Source organism: Tetrao urogallus (assembly GCF_951394365.1).
Source record: "Tetrao urogallus genome assembly, chromosome: 3".
NCBI classification, from domain to species: domain Eukaryota; kingdom Metazoa; phylum Chordata; class Aves; order Galliformes; family Phasianidae; genus Tetrao; species Tetrao urogallus.
Genome location: NC_136815.1, coordinates 76976545 through 76988771, shown reverse-complemented (window position 1 = coordinate 76988771; position 12227 = coordinate 76976545).

The window sequence follows — 12227 nt, the reverse complement described above, 5'->3', positions numbered from 1 at the left end:
TAGGTGACGGAGAAGAGTACATTAATATGTTAGAAGTTTTAATAAGTTTTAATCTATTTTTTCATATTGATATTGCATACTTGATGACTTTTGCAAGCTTTCAATGGAAGTGGCATGTTTAAAATTTTGCATGAAATTTTAGTAAATAGGTGTATTCCATTAACAATGGCAGGAAGAGATTCTAGCATACCAATGGAGCAAGGCTTTTTGTCAAATCATCTTCTATTTTTTCTGCTTTCTGGAAGAATTCTACAACAGACACAGAAATCTTGAGTAAATTCTGTCAGAAAAGCACTTATTAAAGATTATTAAAGATTATTAAGAATCGGAAATTTAAGTGGTCACAGGCAGTGTCACAGATTTCATGGGTAATGTTAGAAAGGGGATCTGAATTCTTCACGCCTTTTTTCCTCAAATATAAAGCACAGATTGATTACACTGCTTGGTCTTAATTGGACAACACCACTTCTCCTTTAGATTTTGCTTTTCCTGGTGCAGAACTTTTTTTTTTTTTGCTTTGTGCATTGAGTTGGATGTTGTTGTAATACCAATAAACAGTGTAATGCTGCAGTCTTTCTCAAGAATAAAAAGAAAATTTATATTTATTTCCTCTTTTGATAATTCTATAAAAATAGAGCTGAGCAACAGTCTGTTTCCTATCACCTATAGCTTTCCTAGAATAAGAAAAATAATAATTTTACAACTAAAACCACTACAAATGTTTCATAAAACATCGAAGAGAGAGCCCTACATATACGATGCCTGCAAGAGTGTAACACAGATCTCTTAAAAGCCTGTTTTCCCAAGTTCCACCAAGTTAAGACAGCGTATTACGTTTTAAAAGGCTGCTTGATGGTCTTCTGCTCGATTACGGAGGTTATTCTACTTCAAGTGAATAAGTCAGATTAAGTCTGAATTTCTGAAGATGCTTATAATTGATCAAAACTGCTATTGTACTTACCCTACCAAACATATATCGGGTACCAAGGTAATCAATGATTTGTTACATGCATTTGAAAATTCCTTTAAATTTGTCTTATTTGAACCTATATTCTATTGGGGAAAAAAGAGAGGGAAGGGAAGGGAAGGGAAGGGAAGGGAAGGGAAGGGAAGGGAAGGGATAAAAAGAAAAAAGAAAAGAAAAAAGAAAAGAAAAAAAGAAAAAAGAAAAGAAAAGAAAAGAAAAGAAAAGAAAAGAAAAGAAAAGAAAAGAAAAGAAAAGAAAAGAAAAGAAAAGAAAAGAAAAGAAAAGAAAAGAAAGAAAGAAAAGAAAAGAAAAGAAAAGAAAAGAAAAGAAAAGAAAAGAAAAGAAAAGAAAAGAAAAGAAAAAAGAAAAGAAAAAGGAAAAGAAAAGAAAAAGAAAAAAAGAAAAAAGAAAAGAAAGAGGAGGGGAGGGGAGGGGAGGGGAGGGGAGGGGAGGGGAGGGGAGGGGAGGGGAGGGGAGGGGAGGGGAGGGGAGGGGAGAAGAGAAGAGAAGAGAAGAGAAGAGAAGAGAAGAGAAGAGAAGAGAAGAGAAGAGAAGAGAAGAGAAGAGAAGAGAAGAGAAGAGAAGAGAAGAGAAGAGAAGAGAAGAGAAGAGAAGAGAAGAGAAGAGATTAAAAAGTCTGGTTCTATATAGGCAGTGTAAGGAGACAATCTTATAATAGATTGTTTTTGGGCTATTACTAACAAGTGGTGTTTTTCAACATCAGTTACAAATCTCTATGCAAAGAGAGTAACTTGGAGAAACTGGGCTTTATGGATGCAAATATCAAATACAAAGTTCCTGTAGTGTTCTCATGGCAATATTTTAGCTTAGGTAACCAGTTTGGTCTTGAAAAATCATGGATCCATCTAAAAGAAAGGAAAACTGGAACAGATGTTCTTGAGAAGATCAGCTACCAGAGACACTTTGTCATTACTGTTTAAAGTGATTAAAGACAAAATGCAATTTCTCTTCTTTTCAAAAAATGTCCGGGATATTTTATATTTGAACATAAACGCAAAGCAATTTCCAAAATTGTTTCAAGATAAACAAAGAAGACTTGAGTAGTCTTGCTGCTAGGACTTCATGAATTTTCTTCTTTATCCTTCCTTACCCATTTGGTTGTCTGACAGCTTCATCAACTAAAATTTCCCACAAAAGTCCTGCAGCTTTATAGATTACATTATCTATTCAACTCCATGTAGGAAATTCTATGATAATCTAATTAGTCATAGCAAGGAGAATGTAGTCCACTGGACTACAATTAATCTGATACATAATCTGATCCCACTTACTTCTGCTAGGTGGCTTGAGCAGTTCATATCTTCACTTTATTTTCATTCAGAAACTGGTCTTTAGACTTTCACTTGTGAAAAGGGCTGAATATTTTTGTCTAGATGTTGATGAGGTGTGCACTACCTGATGTTATAATAATAGATATTTTTCTAATCATGTATTTAAATTAAATACTACTATCAACTCTATGCTGAGTGTAAACTAGATAGAAAGACAGGATTAAATATTTCCCTATTTAAATAGCCATACTTAGCCATGCTGCTTTTTACAGTGTGCCTATGACTCAATTCTGAATATTTCATTAATGTGATCATTTTATGTAATCTTTATTAATATATTACATTTAACTCTGCATTACTGACTTGGACATACCTAATATACTTCCTTTTTTCATCAAGAAGTATACACATTCAGCTAATACCAATTCATTGAATTGAAAGCCAAGCATACCACTAATCAGTTTGACATCTTTCAGTGACCTTAAAAAGGCAAATTTTCCTAATAAGTGCAGTGTGGAACAGGCTTTCCATGGGCTTTACACAGGCACAGTCAGACTAGAAGTCTATGCTATCTCCACAGCTGTTTTGCATCTGCTATGCTAGCTAAGACACATTTTGTATTTTACACATACACAGTTGTAGTGAAAACATTTTTGATTAACTGTACTTCTCAGCATCTGTGCTACATATCCAGACTTGTTTGAAATCCAGGAGGAAGAGAAAGGGGAATGAAATAAAGAAAATTCATGCCAGCCTTTTTTCATGGCAGTCAAAGCTCGAGCACAGGATATATATTCTGGTGTGTTCTGCTTGAAGGCTGGTGATTACATGTCCAAGATGAAAAGCTACCCTGCATTATGGAGCTTTTAGTTACAAATGAGCGTTTCTTGATGCATATTAAACTTGACACATTAACTCCTGGCTGAATTACTTACAAAGGGAGATGCTTAAGACTATTAAGATATATACAGTGAAATCCTAGGTGCTAAGTAGAGTTAACATTATTCCAAAGTGTATTTGTTGTTAAAGTGTCTGGTTTAGCTTAAGTTTCTCTCTTTAATCATGTATACTGCCCCAGGCTGCCAAAAAGGCAGCCATCAGCATTGCTTAGTGAAGGCAGCTTAGTGCTGTCAGCCATCTTATCTCCCCCGCTGCATGGGTGATAGATTTTATCTGTAAGTATAAACATTAAAATGGAACTATAATCCTAACTTAGTCCTGCAGAAGACTTCCAGCTGTTTCTCAGATATGAAGACACTCCTCCCATTACAGACAGACGTATGTGTTTTAGTGTGCTTATGTTAGTTTGAACAGTAAAAATCATAGTTTTTCATTGTAAATGCATTTTATTTTGAAAAATAAATATTACATTTGGAATTTTTTGGAAATACTTAGCCAGGCCAAATAACTAATTTTATATAAGAGTCCCAGTAGAGCACGGTGAATGCCATTTACAACATTTATGCCTACTAGGAGCCTGGCATTGCAGCATAATGTTCTTTAAAACATTTTTCTTATTAATGTACAGCTCAATTCTTATTTCAGAGCTTTTCTTACAAAGCATTTCAGACCATCAGTTTACATAAGGAAATAAATAAAAGGAAAAGTGTGAACATAAGAGATCGTGAAAATAAGCTTTTTTCCAGCATTATTTTTGATACAGAAACTTTTTATAAATTTGGAAGGGAATTTCATCATACGTGCATTGGTACTGAAAGCTCTTTCCTTCTAAATCAACAGCTGAATACAATAATATTTTCCAAAGCACGTTAAAATTAGTATACAAATCTAAATACATATAGTGTATATATATATATGTAAAATCTAAATTCAGGAAAAACATGCAGTATGGTTTAAAAAGAGAATGTCTCATCACTTCTATAACTCTATCTGCGTCTTGTCTCTAGTCCTGCCTGCGTCCACATTTTTTACTGTAACAACTCTTTTTTTCTGACCTTAAATTAAGATATCATTTAGTCAATCTTAGTTGCTTTCCTCTCCTGTTAATATCATATGTTATTGATCTTTGGGAATACAAGCAATGCTATCTGTTGAGCTGAGGTTGGCACAAAAGAGGGAGGGTTCTGGGCTGTGTCTCTTTCACTGTTATCATGTTTCCTCAAAATGCAGAACATCTCTGGACAGGAAATAGAAAGTAAGAAGATGTCATCCACTGAGACAAAATTCCTAGCTTCTCTGTTATCCACTGAATTTCTGTGAAGCTTTTGAAATATTTCTACTTTGTTCAGAGATTCTGAATTAAACCCAAAGCTAGGAAGAAGTGATGAAAAAGATGGGTATATAGTTAATTTAGAAAGCCTAAGTAGTTGTCTTAAAGTTAACTGAAATGCATAGATTTCCTCCTACATACTTACAGAAGTCCTTAAAATATGTCTGTAAGGTTATCAAAACCATACAAAGGGTTTTGATTCCCAATTATCATTAGAAATTAATTGAAATAGGATATTCAAATCCCTTATGTACAGCATATGCAATTCGTGTAATGTGAATAATCAGAAATTAATAGGAACTGGCTTCCCCCAATGCATTGAAAGTCTAGATACCAAGTGATACTGAAAATAAAGTTATGACATTTTTGAAAATTCTAACAATTCAAATATTATCCCATAGCTTCGAAAGACAATGAGGGTGTAGCATCAAACAGTAGAAATCTAAGCTGTCATATTTTAAGATGTCAAATATATATATTTATACAGCACATAGAGATGATTGCAGTACGAATAACTTCTGTTAATTTCATGAGACAGGAGCACATTAGTAATAATATAAAAAAATAGAAATGTATTATTATACTTAATAAATTCACTTTAGCTTTTTCTATCTTTTCACCTAATGCCTTTCAAGGAGCTCTGATACTAGCCAGTTTTAAAGCTTCTGTAGAAGCATTTGACATTTTTACTCTGGGAACTGATCCAGAAATATGTCCTCAAATCAAGACAAGTCTCAGCAGACTGGTATCGTTACTGTTCTCCCTCACCAAAATCTGTGACTTATACTAATTATATTGCACTGAGCTAGATATGTGAGATGTAGTCTCTTTATAGTTGTTATTGCATATAAATAAACATATAAAAACAAAACAATGGAAATAAAGAAGTCAGAACAAGTGGCTATCTCCATTTGGAATGAAATGTCTTCATTAAAAACAAGCAAACACAAAAAAAACATTAAATATCACTCTGTTACTGAGCATTTCATGCATATGAACATAGCCATAAATCTGGCAAATTATTCTAGCTCGTATTAAAATCAGTAGAAACATTCTTTCTTTTTCAATAGGCAGTAGATCAAACTCCTTGCAAGCAATACAGTAGAATTTCTTATGACAGAATTTGGTCAGAACTTTTAACAATTATTCAGATAACAACTGAAGCAAAAATAATATAGTGGAAATTAAAAAGACAAAGGTGCTATTTTTAATCAAACTCAGAGGTTTCTTTGTGTAAATTTTTGTCTTGTATTAAGATTATTAAAATGGAACAAATTGCTAGAATAGTTTCCAACTTCCTTGCGAAACTGAATAAGGGTAAAATTTTACACTGAAGAGATAATTGGCATATTTAGCTAATCTTTTATTAATGTAGCACAATTGTAACATACTTCTTGTCTCAAAAAAGTCAGCATGGAAGGTTTTATGTCATTATGCTGTGGCTTCATTTTTAATAATTCTCTGTAGATTCACTTTTTCATAACAAAAATGAGATTTTTCATTTTTATGTTCTCCATAATACACAGTTCTGTTCCACAAAGAGCAGATTTCCTTCAGTACTAAATCTTTGTAAAACACACCACTATTGTGAGAACTGTGAAGAAATATCACTGATACACTATAATCTAACGAAAAATAATAATAATTACACTTCATGCTTTTGATGGAAACCATTATTTTACATAAAATCTTGTTTTATGTAGTACATAAAAATAATACATTTTCAATCTCAAAAAGTCACTAGTTTACCAAGAGATTTGTGATATCTCTCAAAGCTATACAGAAAAGTGATTAATTATAACTGTCTGGTACATTAATATGAAAAAATAACTCCTAATTTTGCAGTCAGGATTCCAGAATAATAGATCTCTTGAAGACTGAAGCAGTGCATGCTATAAATTAATGATACACTCATAACTGACATACCTTCACCGGATCTAGATGGTAGGATTCCTTAATTATGGAAAGGCAAAGAAAAATATCTTACTGAAGTTTAAAGAGGAAACAAATATCTATCATCTTTAAATGTGCAGTTCAGTTGATTAGAAAATTTCAAGGAATCAGAAATGAAATAATTTTTAGAATCCAATCCTCATTTTAAATAGATATTTAGGACGAATTTGGAAAAATTGGTTAATGCTACTCAAATACTCATACTGTGAAGATACGATCAATAATACCAACAGCTTTGAATTTCTGCACTGATTTTTTATATTTATTTATTTGAACTGTGGCAATTTTATTAATTGCAAATATAATTCTCCAAACATCTGAGCATTCAGAAAAGACACATTACCAAGAACTTAAAAACATGATGTAGTATATCACAGGGCTTAATAATTACATATTATATATATGAAATTAGGCTTCTAGATTCACAGTAAATTTAGATTGGCAGAGAAGTCCTGAAATCACATAGACCAAAGCATTACTCAAAGCATATCTATTTAGGGCAGTCAGCTCACAGCCATGTCCATTACAAATTTTTGTATATGCACAAGGATCAAGATCCCACAGTCTCTGGCAACATCTTATATTCATTTGCCACTCAGAAGAACAAAAAGAAATCCTTAAATCAAATGGGAATTTCTCACATTTCACCTTATGTCCATTGCCTTTTGTCCTTCCATCGTTTAATTTTAAGAAGCCTGGCTTAGACTTCTCTACATTCTGTTATTATGCAGTTTTAAGTATCATTAAGATCTCCATTAGCCACCCAATGAACAAACTAAGCAAGCCCAGCTTTCTCAACTTCTCCTTCTATGTCACATAATTCCAATGACCTCACTGGAACACTTAACTTCCTCCATATACCAATTTTCCTTCTTGTACTGGGAAGCCTAAACATGGTCATGATATTCTAGACACAATTGCACAAATGCTGACTAGAAGTAAGGATTGTCTCCAATTGCTTGATCTACACCCTCACTAATGCACAGAATCAGAGAATTGGAGAGGTTGCAAGGGATCTCTGGACATCATCTAGTCCAACTTTCTTGCTAAAGGAAGTGGAAAAGTGTCTAAGCAGGTTTTGAATATGTCCGTGAGAAGGAAACTCCACAACCTCTCTGATTCCAGAGCTCTGGCCTGTTCCAGTGCTCTGGCACCCTCAAAATAAAGTTTTTCTTCATGTTCAAATTGAACTTCCTGTGTTCCAGTTCATGCCCACTGATCCATATCCTCTCACTAGGCACCGCTGTCTCATCCATTTGACTTCTGCCCTTTATATACTTGCAAGCATTGATAAGATCCCCTCTCAATCTTTTTTTTTTTCAGGAAGAAAAAAGTAAGTCCCAGATCTCTCATCCTTTTCTTATGAGGAGGATTTCATAGCAATACTGACGTTTTTTGACAATAACATTCATAGTTAAATGTCTTGGAGGATCAATCAAGGTACACAAGTTCATTTGTCCACAGAGCCATCTTTCTCATAATGATTTACCAAGAAACTACCTTCTCTTGACAAATTCCTGCTAATTGCTCCTGACCACCACCATCTTGTTCTTAGTGTGCTTGAAAATGGCTTCTGGAAAGATTTACTGCATAATATTCTCAAGAACCAAAATGAGACTGAGTAGTCTGTTGTCCTGTTTCTTATTTCTTGCTCTTCTTGAAGATATCTGTGATGTTTTCCTTTTTCTAATAAAAAGCAAATTTCCCTAATTGGTATGACTTTTAAACATGGTAGAGGTCTTGCAATAACTTTGGCCAGTTCCCTCAATACCCTCGGCTGCATACCATCTCAGCTCATTTACTTCTGCATTTCCAGATGGCTCATGTGCTTCCTAATTGTATCATTTTCTACTGTGAGCACTATTTAACTCCTAAAGAATCTGCTAAGTGTCTCAAAGATCTGAATGATCTAAGGCAGATTTTTAAGAAATATAAATATTTATTTATTTATATTTAAATAAGATATCAAGAAGGTATTGAATGTCTTGGTCTTTTCCATGTCCTGTGTCACTAAATTCACTACATTTATGAGCATCACTGAACAGTGAACCCTTTAAGAAAAGCTGTTTTGCTCCTGTTGTATCTGTAGATATCTACTAAGTAGATATCCCTTAAAAATAAGTGGTATTAAGAATTAATATTTTGTAGTTTTCTTTCTGTACAAAATAAAGGATAAAAAGTTTCACCAAGCACTGTTTTTTATCAGAAAAGAGTGATGATGGAGAATAGTGCAAAAATTACATTTTTTTCTGAACTGCTGATATTAAAAAACAATAAACACTCAATCAGCTTGTTCTTCATTAATCTGAAATCTCCAGTAAACAACAGGTTTATTCTGGAAAATACTACATATAAGTATTGATAATTAAAATAAATAAGTTATTAACATGATTGACATGCATTTTCTATTAAGTATCTTAAACTGCCTACTTTACTTAGTAAACCAGACATAATTATAGGCCAGTAGAAGCAGAATTGAATTGGGCTACAACAGTTCCCTACTCTCTCTTCCTTTGTAGGAATTCTCTAGCATTCCCTTTAGCACTGAAAAAGTGTTTTCCGATGTTCAGATGGCACCTCATTTGTGCCAAATTGTGTATGTTTCCTGTTATCCCGTGTCATCTGTGAACTTATTGAGGATGTATTCCACTGTTTTGATATGGCAATGGAGAGCCAGAAAAACAGAAGTACAGAATCTTCTCCAAACAAGAAGCCAGTGTTTGAAGCAAAAACAGATTTCTGGTCCTGTTTATTCAATTTGGTGTCTGACTGCTAGAGAAAGAAGCAAACAAACAAAAATAACACAAAAGGCTTATGAGTGTTTCTCTTCCTAAGCAGTCAGCTCTCCACATATGGATACTTGACTCTTCTCCTTGACTTGTAGTTATCTTAGAATGAAAAGGATTGAAAGTGAAATTTTAGTTCTCAATAAACCAAAGCAAAAACAACATTTCACTTCCAGTTCCAGCTTCTTTTAATAAAACGGTAGCTACTGAAGCTTGGAGTATAAATAAATTCTGAGATAGGTCTCTCTATGTAAGTTCCACAGAGCAGATCAGGGGAAAAGGAGAGTAGGAGGTGCTTGAGGCATAGCTGCAGCAGAGATCTCCCAGCAGCCCTGAACAGGAGATAGCAATGGAGCAGGGCTTTCCCTCAGCCCCTGGGAAGGCCCAGCTAGAAAAGGGCGGGGTGTCAAGTATAGGTACGAGACAACAAAGAAACTACAGACAGTCTGTTGATATGGACACGCATTCATATTTCTGTCCCAGAAGATAACTTTGGAGAGTATCATTTGAAAAATGTTGAAAATTAATTATGAAATATCCAGATATGGTGGAACATTAATTACTCCAACATTGTCTTTGTAAAGTTGATGCACTGAGAAGGAGAAACTAGAAATGGCACTAGAATTATAAAGCTCCTAAAAATTTCTTCTACTTCGTGTTTATTTATTCAAAACTTCACGATATAGATCACAAAAACATTTTTAACTATTTGATTAATAAGGATGTGGTTAAAAGCAATTTGAGATTAAGTCTTCACTTTCTTATCTGCTGAATTACAGCCCAATTCAGATTTCATAGCAATAATGACGTGTTTTGACAATGGCATACATAGTTAAATGTCTTGGAGGATCAGTCAAGGTACACAAGTTCATTACAATAGAACATTTTCTTTATTTACATCCATAATAAAAATGCATTGTATTATCTTAAGCATTTGAATTTTATATCTTTAAAGAAGATGGGCCAGGTGAGCAGTAAGTTTTGTTCTCAATAACTCTGCTTTTACAAAGCTCAGCTCAATAATGGCCTTGAGGGCAGCAGAACAACATCAGTTGTTGCAAGAGAAAGACTGCCTTACATATCTGTGTAATCTTCTTCAGGGATATAACCCTGGATCATCAAACAAATGGAAGCATTCACTTCAGTTGAAAAGTGACTTTAGTTTCATTCTGTGTAGCTAGACCTCATTGCCTGGCATAGAAAGTTCCACTTCAAACAGAAAGACTTTGCTTTGGAAGACAGTCTCCTTGCTAAGGGCAGTTATTCTGGATGAGTTCAGGATCATAGTTGTTGACTGAAGTTTATTTGAATGCTACAGTTAGACAGATAGCAAATAACACCCAAGATTCATAAATCTCATTTTCTAATTCCACAGATTATTTGTTTTGGTACAGAAATTAGGAGATACAGCTCTTGAGGCTGAACTACATCAGATCAGACTCTGTATTCTTTGAGCACATGAAATTTGTGAGAGTATGTGCTCTGTTGCTGAACTTTTTGTACCAAACTTTTTGTTCTATACAGAAAAGAAGGGGCTCCTTACTTAATGTAACAGTTTTTACTTACCAGCATACAGGGCATCAACATGCTTTGTGTAATACTATCTATCAAATCCATCGTGAGAAAATCACCCATTGCAAATCTCAATGAACATGCACTGCATAAATTGACAGGTTTTGTAAAACATTCTCTGCTGTTCTTTAATATGATAGAGGTTACTGTTGTAGAAGATACTATGCTATTTCATCTGTAAAGTACTGAATTTTAACATGTATTTGATAAGATTTGGGATGAAATAACACTTTTGTGTTTTACAATTCCTGTTCCTGAATTTGTACTTCCATATCTTATTAGTTACTGTTCTTGCTGTTATTTGGTACTTGCAAGCTGCTAGCAACAGACCATTTTTATTTTACTTGATTACACAGTTAGACCAAACTGTTTAGTACAATATAGTGTAATCAGAACTACTCAAAAAATCAACTTAGCCTTGATCTTGCAAAATCATGAGTGGTCTAAATATACCACTTACCCTTTTCAGAAAGATGTTCTCTTGCAAGAGTGTGGATGCAAGGGGCTTTTTATTCTTTCTTTCAATAAAGAGCAAGAAGACTGAAATGACAAGATCAATCCTGTATGAACGTTCCCTTTGGGACTCCAGGGAAAATTGAAAGGAAACATAATTCATTTCTGATCCTGAGAATAAGAAGGGCTAGCAAGTTTCAGCACAAAGTTGGAGATGCACTAGAGACACCTGTATCAGTAGAAATTCAAAAAGTCCAGAACTGAAAAGGTCTATTTAGAGGTTTTGTTTTGTTTTGTTCTTATAATATATATTTTTTCTTACTTTAGAAGTTACCTCTTAATACACCAAATCTGTGGAGATACTTCAGGGACATACCATCATTATGTATGTTCTTTTGGACAAGGACAGAACTACTTGGTTTTCTAATCTGTTTTGTTCTTAGTCTGTACTGACTGCTAAAGGATCTGTGTATCTGACTTCATAATGCAGTGACTGCAAAAGTAAGCTGGAATGTAAACAACAACAGAACAACACAAAACAAGTTCTAATTCTAACTGAGAACTACAGTATTTAAAAGAGAATAACCTGGTATAAGCCACATGCTTCCTAAATCAAGTTCATCCTCATCAGGTTTGTGAGTATTTTCACTTCTTACTGAATTAAATAAACCTCTGTGTAGTGGTTCACTCTCCTGAAGAAATGGAAAAGCTTTATGACCTTGAAAATATACACCAGAACAGGAAAAAATTCCAACACTGTTTAAATAACTTGGCTAATTAAGAAAAAAAGTATTTTACGGCCACACCTCAGACTCCACAAGGACATAAGTACATAAGGTCTCACAAAATTTGAAGTCACATTGCCTTTCATTATCAATCATTTTTGCACTTGTCTGAAAAAGAATCTAAATATTAGCATATTAAATTCTAAAAATTAGAAATTTGTTTTGCTCCCTTTAAAAATTCCCCAATAA